This window comes from Coenobita brevimanus, chromosome 20 (assembly GCF_032717465.1).
Source record: "Coenobita brevimanus isolate Jiangsu-jjx chromosome 20, ASM3271746v2, whole genome shotgun sequence".
NCBI lineage: Eukaryota > Metazoa > Arthropoda > Malacostraca > Decapoda > Coenobitidae > Coenobita > Coenobita brevimanus.
This window is the reverse complement of record NC_136973.1, coordinates 20,900,774-20,913,322: the sequence shown is the minus strand read 5'-3', so window position 1 is coordinate 20,913,322 and position 12,549 is coordinate 20,900,774.

Here is a 12,549-nt window from a genome sequence, read left to right as displayed (position 1 = left end):
GCTTACATCCTGCTCAGGTAAACTTTTTTGCTTTCGTTCGGCAACTTTTACCTTTCCTTGTTATGGAAGTTTGCTCTTATTCACCCTGTCCCAAAGAAGGTGACCATTCCCAGCCCTCTGAGCATTGCCCATATTACTTTAACATCCTGTATTTCAAATCAGCAAGGGATACACCATTGGCGATCTTCTCACCTACCTTTCAGACTACTGGTCATCTGTACCCCCCCTACAATATGTCTACCCCCGATGTATATATGCCCCCCCCCCAATGCATACATGCCCCCAAACTTGCTGACCTAGCACGCTTTCCCAGAGCCCAAGCCTGGGCAAAGGCGTTACTGCGTCAGTTCTGAGCAGACACTCAAGAAGGGCAGACTATTTTTGTCAGAGCTCGTAATAAACTCCTTAACTAGCTGTTTGTACATGGAGTTTCTATCACCAAAGTATTGCAAGTTACATTTGGTAGCAGCGGTGTTTCGGGCCATCAGATTCTGACCGCCTTCTACACTATTTAGTGCCACCAAAAGATACACAACATCTCGCATCCCACAGCCTCACCCCTCCTCAGTGCCTCTCGTGGTGTAATAACCGGCTGTGCCTCCGGGTGTACAATTTCTCTCACCAGTGCTTACCTCTCAAACAACCCCACCCACACACCTTGTTCCTGACCGCAAGTGTCACCAGCGCCGACCTACACACCTGTTTCACCTGTTCCCAGCACCTGTTCCGAACTCATCATTAATCCTGCGCCCACGGTGCCACTTATCACTGTCTGCCCACCGCCATTCTCTGAATTTGCAACTCAACAGCTCTACACCTGCATTGTACCAACATCTGCCCTCACCCCCACCACCGGCCCCGACGCCGCCACACCCTGCCCTCACATGTAATCTGCATTAAGTGAGCCTCCTAGGACTGCAACTCCCTGCCGGTGACTCATCGGAGCGTCTCTTCCCGTCTCGACTTAAGCTCAGCGAGAAGTTCCGCCTCTTCTAAGACTCATCCAACATATCGCTCCAGTCTCGTCCCCAGCCACTCTCATCTCCGACCAGCTGTCCCTCCAGCACCGCCCCGTCCCGCCCCGCCCCAGCCCCGCTACGCCCAGCCACACCTGCACGTCATACATCTCGTCAATCCCGTCTCTACTGTGTAACTATAGTATACCTTACCATTCTATAGAGATTATCCTCGATTTTCTCTACAGATTGGATATTTTGTAAATATTCCATCTCAATTCCATTACCCCGTTTTCATCTTCACCTACATTATTTATTATCCATCTTATCCTTCGCCTTTTATTTAAACCCTCCATCCCCTCACCTTCATTCGTTTTCACACCTACTCATGTATTACATTCTCTCATCTTTATATTATACATTTCCACCTATATATCCATCTTCATCCTTCATCTCATCTTCCATTAACCGCTTAACACCAGCCCTCTCGACCCGGAAGCATCACCTGATCATACACCGTCGACCGACTCTAACACGATCACTCACTTAAGAAGTGGCAAAGAGTACCACTGACCTGTACCTCAGACTCCCGTTTCACTTCCCGCAGAACCACTTACTAGCCATCCTACACTCGTAAATCTAGATAATTCTTCCTCTACCCCTACCTCTACACTCTCTTCTTCTTCCTCTTCTCCTTCCCCTATCGTTCACTCTCCTGCCTTACTTCATACCCCGTCTTGCTCGCCCTTAACTACCACTACCTTCTCTCAATCCCACTCCTCTCCTTCCACCACTTCCGCACTTCCAGCCATGGCCACCCCTCCACAATCTATCTATCTCGACAATGCCAATCGTCCCAAATTTACCGGCCAGGACCCAACTTGGTCTGTCTATGATTTCCTCAGAGAAGTCGAAACCGACATCCGCAATCGGCAGATTACCGATGCATCGCTCAAAGTAGCCTACCTCATGGGTCGCTTGCACCATGGCAAATCGGACATCGGATCCGCGATCCGTGCAGGCCATTTCGATAGCATTAATACCTTTGCTGATTATCATATGGAACTCATCACCCTTTGTTGCCAGCATTCAAATACCGTGTCTCTCATGGGATTCATTAATCTCCTAAACCAAATGGATGAGGACTTGAGGGTGCCAGCACAACATGCCAAGCTCCGTGAAGCTGCCGCCGCCATGAAAGCAACTAGTAGTGAGATGCTTCAATTACTGGTAGGCACGAAATGGTTAGAACACAAAAATGGCGTTCCAGTGGTTTCACTCATCAACTTTGCTGACTTAATCGGTTACCTGAGATTCCTTCACTGGCTTACTCCTACACAGCGAGAGCTAGCCTTGGAAATAGGTTTCAGTCCAGGAGATAAAATTATTCAGGTCACTAACCCGCTGCGTCCCGGAGACGTGAATTCACGTCCTCACATAATGTGCACTCATATCCCGGAGACGTGAATTAACGCGGCAACATTGCAAGGTCCCTAATTTACACAATTTTCAATTTTTGCGAGTGATTTCGCAAGTGACTTTTGGCACGTATACACGGGACAACTTCCTCTATTCCTCTACAAGATGCCAAGCAAGGACAATGCCTTATACCGCATAACCTCTCCCCCCCCCTGCATGCCATTGTCTTGGCAATTCACCTGTTACCAGTGACCTGGCCAATAAAGACATTCAGGGCCAGAGTGATTCCCCAGTCGATGACAATGTGGAGGACAAAGTTTACATAGCATTAGAGGAAGAAACAGTCAGAAATGATGATCAGGTAATGTGGGAAAAAAAGGTCATGAATGGTGATGAGTTAGTGAGTGAAACAATGCTTATAATGCCTATATTACTATTTGAAAAGCAATATACTCTTGTACTACATATAAATTTGTACCAAGCAAATAAATAAATACTGTTTATGAGTGGATAAAATAGTTACCCTCCCATAGAACTCGTTTTCTTTGGTGCCAGCCTGTTAGAAAACCCAGTCAGGTAAGGAGGTACTTGTACCTAGATCGAGTATTTTAAACCTCAGGTAAGCGATTTCTCTGAATTTTCGATGTTTCTCACCAAAAGCGGATGTTTCAGCCAAAAAAAAAATAGGTCCAAAAATGTCGGGACTGGGGCATACCACTGCCCAGAAAACGTCGGGATGGGGCGGGCTAAAGCCATTCATGAAAGAACAGTTTCGAACTACAAGAGTCAGGGCACCACCCAACCCTTGGCCTCCTCAGTCTGTCACACCTCCACTACCCCAGACCAATCTCGCTTCCGTCCCACCACACATGGCAGACCTGCCATGCGCTGTTCTCCTATCGCAGGTCATGATCAATCTAACGTCATACGGAACAGACAATCTTCGATTCTTTGCTGGCACTGTGGTCATCCTGGACATCAAGAATCCAGTTGCGACCGTAAATACAGACGTTGTCACTCCCAAACCAGACAGCGTACGCCTTCCCGCTCCCGTCATCCAAAATGCAAATACCACAAATCCAGCATGACTCACCCCGCTGAGGAATGTCATTACCTCAACCGCCACCAGTCGGGGGAAGCACCGCACCCGTATCGGCCAAATATCACTTAGAACCAGAAACCCAACTCCCCATCCGCCATGTTGGCCCCATAACATCCTTGGGTTTAGTCATTCTCGGATGCAGTCATGACATACCAACGTCATTCTTCTTGGACACCGGATCTATAGTAAATCTGACCTCTGACAATTCCTTACATATTATTCAATGACATCACAACCACGTCAGTTTCCTAGAACCACCAGACATTTGCCTATGTGGTGTCGAAGGCTCAGAGTTTAAGGTTAAGGGAAGAGTCACCCTAGAAGTCAAACTACACAGAGATTTGCCCCCTATCCCAATTGACTTTCATGTCACTAATGACTTGCAGTATCCCGCAGATGCCCTCATTGGTTTCTCCACCATGGCACAACACTCCATTGCATTATTACCTGCCTGTGGTAGTATAGACATTTCTGGATTCCCAGTATACAGTATGGAATGTTCCCGTCCTGTTCTTACGATCAAATCAGTCCTTCAGATACCTCTGTCCTTATCACTACCAAAAGGTCCAGACCAGCCCAAACCACCACCATCATCATCTGAGAATACAGAGATCATTCCTTTACTGACTGCGAGCAAGGACATAAATTCCTCAATGTCTACTGGTACATCCTCTCAGCCTTCGGAAATGGCTCTTACCTCCTCTCCCGACAACACTATCGCTGACTCAGACATGTCTCAGTTCCCTACCTCACACAGTGTGAATGATCTTCTCCAACACGCAGAGACAGAACGTGCAGTAACGAATACGTGCACAATTTTGTTACCGCATGAGTTCACCAAAGTCTCTGTTTGTGTTGCCGGTGCGAAAGAAGGAGTGGATGTACTAACACTACCTGAGACGTGTTGTGTGAATGGCTTGACTTATGAGTCAGTGTGGTGTACAGTCTTAGAGGACAGTTTATGCTACTTGTACTTACTCAATGTCACAAATGCTCCACTAAAACTTAAAAGTGGCGTAAAGATTGGAGACTTCCTAGTATACCCAGCGGCCATAAAGGTGTGCCAGGATTCCTCAATTCCTAGTATTCAGACTGATGATTGTATGCCAATCGGTGTATGTACTATTAACTCTCTGGGATCTGCGCCGACATATTCACCCGACATGCTCTCACACCTCACTTCCATGGATTTCCCAGAAAATACGCCACAACTCCTCGACCTTCTGACCTCGTACAGAAACGTGGTTGCCTTACCCGGTGAACCAATGGGCAGAACAGACCTTGTCAAACATACGATTGAACTATTACCAGGAACTCAGCCGATTTACATACCAGCGTATCGATTTCCTCACATACAAAAAAAGCAAACAGATCAAATGGTACAGAACATGTTAGACCAGGACATTATTGAACCCTCCGTCAGTCCATGGAATAGCCCACTTTTCTTAGTACCAAAGAAGGACGGCAACTTTAGACCAGTAGTCGACTATCATAAGGTCAATTCTGTCACCGTTCCAGACCGTTTCCAGTTACCCGTCCTCACTGATTTGCTAGAATCCCTTGGTGAAAATAACGTAGTCTTTTCATCTTTAGACCTCCTCAGCAGTTACTGGCAGGTCGAAATGGAAGAGTCCTCTCGCCCAGTTACAGCCTTCAGCACCCCTTCCAGACATTTTCAGTTTAAGAGACTCCCTTTTGGTCTGAGAAATGCTCATTCTGTGTTCATGCGACTTATCCATCCAGTCTTCAGAGGTATGATGGGACACTCTCTTTTTGCTTACCTAGATGATATCATTGTTGTGAGTAAATCCATCCCTGACCATTTTACCAAGCTCCAGCAAGTCTTTGAATGCCTCCAGCTCGCAGGCCTGAAAATCAATCTCAGTAAATGTGACTTCCTGCGAAAGAAAATCAAATTCCTAGGCCATGTCATAGATCCACAAGGCATTCATACTAATGAAGATAAAACTAAAGCGATTATTAACTTCCCAGAACCTACCACTACCGAAGCTGTACGAAGTTTCCTGGGGCTCAGTGGCTATTATCATAGATTCATTCAAGATTATGCAAAGATCGCGGCTCCTCTAACCTACTTACTCAAGCAGAATGTGTCCTTTGTTTGGACTAACGACCAGTCACAGGCTTTCCAAAAGCTAAAGACAGCTCTTGTAAATGCCCCTGTTCTAGCATTCCCTGATTGTACCAAACCCTTCCTTCTCTGCAGAGACGCCTCAGGCACTGGACTTGGTGCTGTTTTGATGCAACTCGATGAAGCATCAAGGAAGCGCGTAATAGCATATGCTAGTCGCACCCTTACAACCACTGAACGTAACTACAGTGTCACAGATCTCGAAGCGCTAGCGGTAGTCTGGTCTTTGAAACATTTCAGAGATATAGTCTATGGTTATCCAGTGCATATCCAAACAGACCACCTTCCACTATGTGATTTGTTCAAGAACTCCAACCTAACAGGTAGGCTAGCTAGATGGTCTGTCATCATCCAGGACTTCAATCCCACTTTTCAATATGTACCAGGCAAGTTGAATGTAGTCGAAGACGCACTATCACGTCATGTAGCAGCAGCTATAACATCACTGCAGCCCGAAGTAACTGAAAACACTACAATAACGTCAGAAGTTGTTCAAAACTTTCAGCGCCAACACCCCATATGGTCCAAAGTCATTTATTTCCTAGAATCTGGCGATGCCTCGACATTACCTACTCTGCCAGTATAACTAGATGAGTTCATGCTAGATGATGATCTCTTGTACAGGAAAACACTACTAACAGGCACAGACATGCCCAATCGCGAAGTACGCCAACTTGTTGTCCCCAATGCCCTGATACCAACGGTTCTTCACATTGTTCATAATACTCCTCAAGCTTCCCATCCAGGTAAAGACCGATGCTTGCGCCAAGCACGTCTCAAATACTATTGGCCAACCATGCGCCGCGATATCAATGCCCACTGTGACTCTTGCCTCTCCTGCCACCGCCACAAAGGATCAACCGGCTTACCTGCATCGCTCTTACAATACCCAATCCCGTCACTTCCATGGGAAACTGTCTCAATCGATCTCTTAAAACTACCTCTCACGGAATCTGGCTCTGAGTACTTGTTCGTGCGGTCGACCACTTCTCCTGCTACTGTATCCTCGTACCCCTCTCCGACAAGACCGCGAAGAGCGTTGCACGTGCCTTTATAGATCATGTAATTTGCCCATTCAGTACTCCTCATACCATTCTTACTGACAACGGTACAGAGTTCAACAATAACCTTCTAGATGAGATCTGTCGCTGCTTTGATATCAGTAAGTGCAATGTTGTGCCTAACCATCCGGCTTCCAATGGCCTTGTAGAACGCCACAACCAAAAAATCTTAGAGTGCCTTAGACATCTAGGCTCCCATAGTTCGTCCTGGGATGACTGGATTCTCCAAGTGGCATCCTCAATCAATAGCTCCATCAATGCATCCATTGCCGAATCTCCCTTCTTTGTCCTCTTTGGTTTTGACAAGGACCTCCCATACTCTCTCTTATCCTCAAAGCCAGAACCCATCTACAACATGGATGGTTATGTTAAACTAAAATTGGCCAACTTCCAGACAATCCACCAGTATGTCCAATCCACTTTGGCTTCCTCTCAGGAGGACATGCTGCAGCGCCAACATAAATCTGCCTCTCCTATCACTATCAATGTAGGCAATCTTGTCTTTGCTCATTCCCATACGCGTTCCTCTAAGTTGGATGACAAATTTACAGGGCCCCACCGCGTCCTCACTCAACAAGGCAACAAATTTCACCTCCAGGACCTGTCCACTAAGGACACCAGATGGGTCCACGTCGATGACTTAAAGCGAGCACCCCGTGGCCTCGTGTTGGGAGAGTCACTTACACAACCTCCTGACCTCCCTTCCCCTCCACACATCCCTCAATCTCCTTCATCTCCACCTACACCTACTCATTCATCAACCAATCATTATCGGTCCAAACTGCGCTCTGCCCATCAACCTCTTCAAGACCTCTCCCATTAACTCTACCCTGATTTTCTAGGTACGATGTTAGCGATCTACCTCCTGGCAGTGCTGACCCTCCTGGGGTCTAGGTCAGGTCAGGACGATGGTGGAGTACGTCCCAAGGCCTTGGTCGGCTCAGGAGGCGAGGTAGTCTCCCTGCGCTACGATCTTGTGCCCCGGGCCGACGTAGCCATTGCCCTACTTGCCTATGCGCACCAGGTCCACGGAATCAAGACCCATCTCAATGCCATCATGGGGACACAAAACCCAAATCAGTATCTCTATATCCTTTTCCTACCACTCTCCTGGCAATTGCAATACATAAGTAACAAATTCACTGAGCTCAATGACACATTTTCCATTCAGACACCCGTTGGTCGTAACGTGTGAAACAAGGTCTCTTCGACTTTGGAGGTGAGATTCTAATTGTGGCTTGTTTGGCGTTGCTACAGCCCATGAAATTTCTGGCTTCAAATCTGATCTCGCTCATTTAGCTTCAGCCCTAGAATCTCAACGCTGAGTCGTCATAATCCAACACACTATGTTACAGAAGATTAAGGCCCACTTAACTGAAGTAACGTCCACTCTAAACAACTTCACCGATATCTTACGACAACACCTTTCAGATCTCAATGTTATCTCTCAGTTCTTCTACCTCAAACTCAACATGGGTAATCTCCACCTGGCCATTGACTCTCTCTCCTGTCTCAAGTCTCTACCTTGGTTCATATCCTAGTCGATGCTATAAATGAACGTGTCACTGCCGACTTAGTACCTGTCTCAGCTCTCCGTTCTGTCCTGGAATGGGCTCACTCCACCTTCGGTCAATCCCAGGTCCTCCCCTACTCCTCCTTCAAATATTATTATCCTCTTCTCAAAACCACTCTTCTCACCAAATACGTCGTCGTCCATATACCTCTCCGTTCTGCCATAACCTTTAACCTTTTCCACATCATTCCATTCCCTTTCCTCCTCAAAAACTCCTTGTTACGGGTATTTGTTCCTTCAGAATATTTCCTCCTCTCCCATGATCATCTTTCAGTTGCCTTCCTTCCTTCCACAGACCTCCAGAAATGTTCCTCTCTTACTCCGACCTCTCGTCTCTGTGCTGCCCACCTTTTCGCTATCTTCCCTAGCAGTGCTACACCCTGTGAGTCTGCTTTAGTTCGCAACCTTTCCATCTACTCGGCCTGTTCCTTTCTACCAGCTCCTGAACCCCCGGTACACCATGCTCACCTCAACGATGTCCAGTACTTCTTTGCTGTTCCCATCTCTGTCACAATCATGTGTCCTGGTTCTTCGGTTCAATCCATCCCCGCTAGTGGTCTCTACAAAGCACCAGACTATTGTACCGTCAAATCAGAGTCCGTCATCACTTACGCTACTCGCTATCACCAAGCTGTCTGTAAACACTCCTATGACATCTTTCAAACAATCGACATGCCTTCAACCCCACCATCTGCCAACATTACCGTCAACTCCCCTAACTTGCGCATGCTAACATTGCTCAATGACAGTGACTTCATTATGGATCAATTTTCTTTGGCCTTTAGCTATTCATGGGTTCATCAAACAGTTGTGTTTCCCCCTGTGGTTATCGCTTTCATAGGTTTTCTACTCAGCATATGTCCAGTGCATTGTTGTGTCAGGAAAATGGAACGCCGACTCCAAGAAATCAGAGTTGCTACAGACATAGTACGCCCTACACATGACGTAGAAACTCCCCGTACTTAGTGCCCTCACATTCAGTGACTACCAATGCCATCTGACAATTAAACCAAACTGTGAACAGAACTCTTCCTACTTGAAACTGATGGTATTTCTTTAATGCATTATTAAGTGACAGTGTATCCTACAGAAACTAGCAAAAAAAAAAAAAAAAATGAACGAAGAAAAACAAAAACCCTCATATCTACTCCTTGTTTATCATGTATCAAGATATTATTGTATAATCCCCATTATGTCTATGTATAACTTCGACCCATACTGGACACATACCTATTAATCCTTGTATATCTTATATGTATATATCCTCCTAATTCCCCCCCCTAAACATGGCCATGTCTCCCCTACTACCCCTATATCATACTTATCCCTTGTACAAACCTCCCTGACCCTGCCTTAGTAATATAATCAAACACCATATACCTCCTGGTGTCAGGAGACACCATCTTGGCTACCTGGGGGAGTAGTGTACCCCCCCTACAATATGTCTACCCCCGATGTATATATGCCCCCCCCCAATGCATACATGCCCCCACTAAACTTGCTGACCTAGCACGCTTTCCCAGAGCCCAAGCCTGGGCGAAGGCGTTACTGCATCAGTTCTGAGCAGACACTCAAGAAGGGCAGACTATTTTTGTCAGAGCGCATAATAAACTCCTTAACTAGCTGTTTGTACACGGAGTTTCTATCACCAAAGTATTGTAAGTAACACATCCTCCGATCAGGACATTGACGAAAGCTTTGCCATTGCACTTGACATAACAAATGCTTTCGATCGAGTCTAGCTAATCTTCCAAACTGGACACTTACGGTTTTTATCCTTCTATCTGTGCCTTCATCTCTGGATTTCTTTCTGGTTGTTCAATAGATGATGTTGAAGACGGCCAGCATTCTTCTACAGCTATCCTTAGTGGTGTTGCTCAGGGCTCTGTCCTATCACCAACTCTCTTCCTTTAATTCTTGAATAACCTTCTGAGTCGTACATTTAACCCTATCAACTCAAATGCTGGTCACTCTATCCTTCATCTTTCCTTTCGCTTCTTGTGTCGTCCATCTCAGCAATTACTTCAACAGACAAAGGATGAGGCTGTGGCACACCTAATGTCTGACTTGTCTCATATTTCTGACTGGGGAAAAGTAATCTTGTTCTTAATACATTTTTCGACCCATCTAAATCATCTGCAGGAGTATCCTCCAATTTATAACAATATGGACATCAATCCTGCATCATCTTTAAACATACCTGGGGTTTCATTCTCCCGGGGTTTATGTTGGAAATAACATATTACCTCTCTTGTAAAATCTGCTCCGAAGACATTAGGTGTGCTAAGTAGACTCAATATTTAATTACCCCCACACAGTTATTGATTTTATACACGGGTTTTATTCGCCTCTGTGTTGCGTCCAACTCTCTTGTGTGGGGAGGCTCCCTACATACAGCTCTTTCCAACAAGGTGGTGTCAAAGGCTTTTCGTTTCATTAACTCTCCTCCTCTTACTGACTCCCTTCTAATTCTGTCTCTTCACTACACTGTTGCATCTTTATGCACCTGTTAACTTACTGATACATTGGTCCACCAATATGACAGGTGTGCAGCAGCCGTCTGGCAATGAACTAGCATTCCTTTACGGTCCACTGTCCAGCTTTTTAATGCGTGAATTAACCTTTTCTCCCAGTCACTCACGTATGCAACAAGTCAAATCTGGAACTGTCTTCCTCATTCTGTGCTTCCTACCGAGTATAAACTCCATTGCTTCAAATGCAATGTCTCCAGGCATCTCGAAATGAATGGATCTTGAATTTGGCTCTCTGTTATCTTGCTTTTGTTTTTTCTTGAGGGAACAATCATGTGGGCTCATGGCCTTTGGTTCCTCCTCCTTTGCATTAAAAAAAAATCACTATGTTTTTGAGTAATTTAACAATGTTTGCGAGAATTTCTTGTTTATGGAATGAATTTATGATTATTCTTTGCTCCATTCAAATGAAAGCCTTTTTGTAATCAACGATACCCAAGCACAGCGGTATATTATATTCTGTAATTTTCACAGATCACTGAATTATTGTGTGTAAATGATGAACAGTCGTATAACCGCTTCGGAATCCTGCCCGCTCACGAGGTTAGTTGTCTTCCAAATTGGATGATATTCGGTCTGTAAGGATTTTAGTGAAGAGTGTAAATAATTGACAATTAGCTAATAAGTCAATAGTTACTAGGACATTTTCAGTCGCCTATCTTGTATACTAAAATAACTATTGCATTACACCTTGCATTGGGAATTTTCATTTTCTCTATACACTGGGTAAATAAGCGAGCTAGACTGTGTTAAGCTTCTACTCCTGCATCGAGATGTAAATGCGCTTCTATTTCATCTTCTCTTGGTGCCCTTGTGAAAAATGTAGAGTAATTCTGTTAAACCAATCGGGGCCCTCTTTCTGGACACCAAAATGTGAAATAGTTTAATGTATACAAGTCGGTATCCCTGCCGGGACACCGCTATGCAAGAATTTTCACGCTACACAACTCGTAGGTCGTTACACTTCCCTAAAGTTGTTTAAGTAAATCAAACAAGTCTCAGAGTTAGGTGATACGTAAATTAAATTTAACTCACCTACAATACTATCTTCTATCTTATCTCTTCGCTAATCCCCCCTTGAATTGGCCAATTCGTAAAGGTTACTTAGCTATATGAAGAGGGAGTGATCGTTAACCGATGACGATGAGGCTGCCTGGTAGAGTTGCTTGGGGATGCAAGCGTCCTTATGGTGTGTATGTACAACGTGCTACCTCCACGAGAGCTAGGAGCAGAGTGCGTGAATGCGGCAAACCCCAACCCTTCATCGAATTGTGGGTTGCCAACTCTTATTTAATTACAGTACTAAATACAGTTAAATTACATCATGATATGTACAGGGTAAATCTAACAAATTAATCTTAGTTCCACTTAAATTAAAGTTAGACCAATTATTCCCTTTAACTATGTAAATATCTTAATTCCACATCTGCCTTAACAGGGGAATCTTTCCCTGCTTGCCACGTCACCTATCGCGCAGACGCAGCTTAGGTCAGTGGAAAATACCACATAATTACATGTATTTACAATGCATAGTTGTCCACGGGGGTTAAATGCAGTAGCATTTAATTTATCAATAACAAGAATTATTAAAGAGAACGTCGTTTCTGGGTTATTAAAACCGCTTGAATAATTAACAACAGTCTCTACGTCCTCTGCCTTTAACCAGGGATAAACTATGATAAATTTAGAGAGCGCAACTGCTCTGGGGGAAAATATTTCCCACAGCCTTCCTTCTTTTCATTGCTTTAAGATAAATGT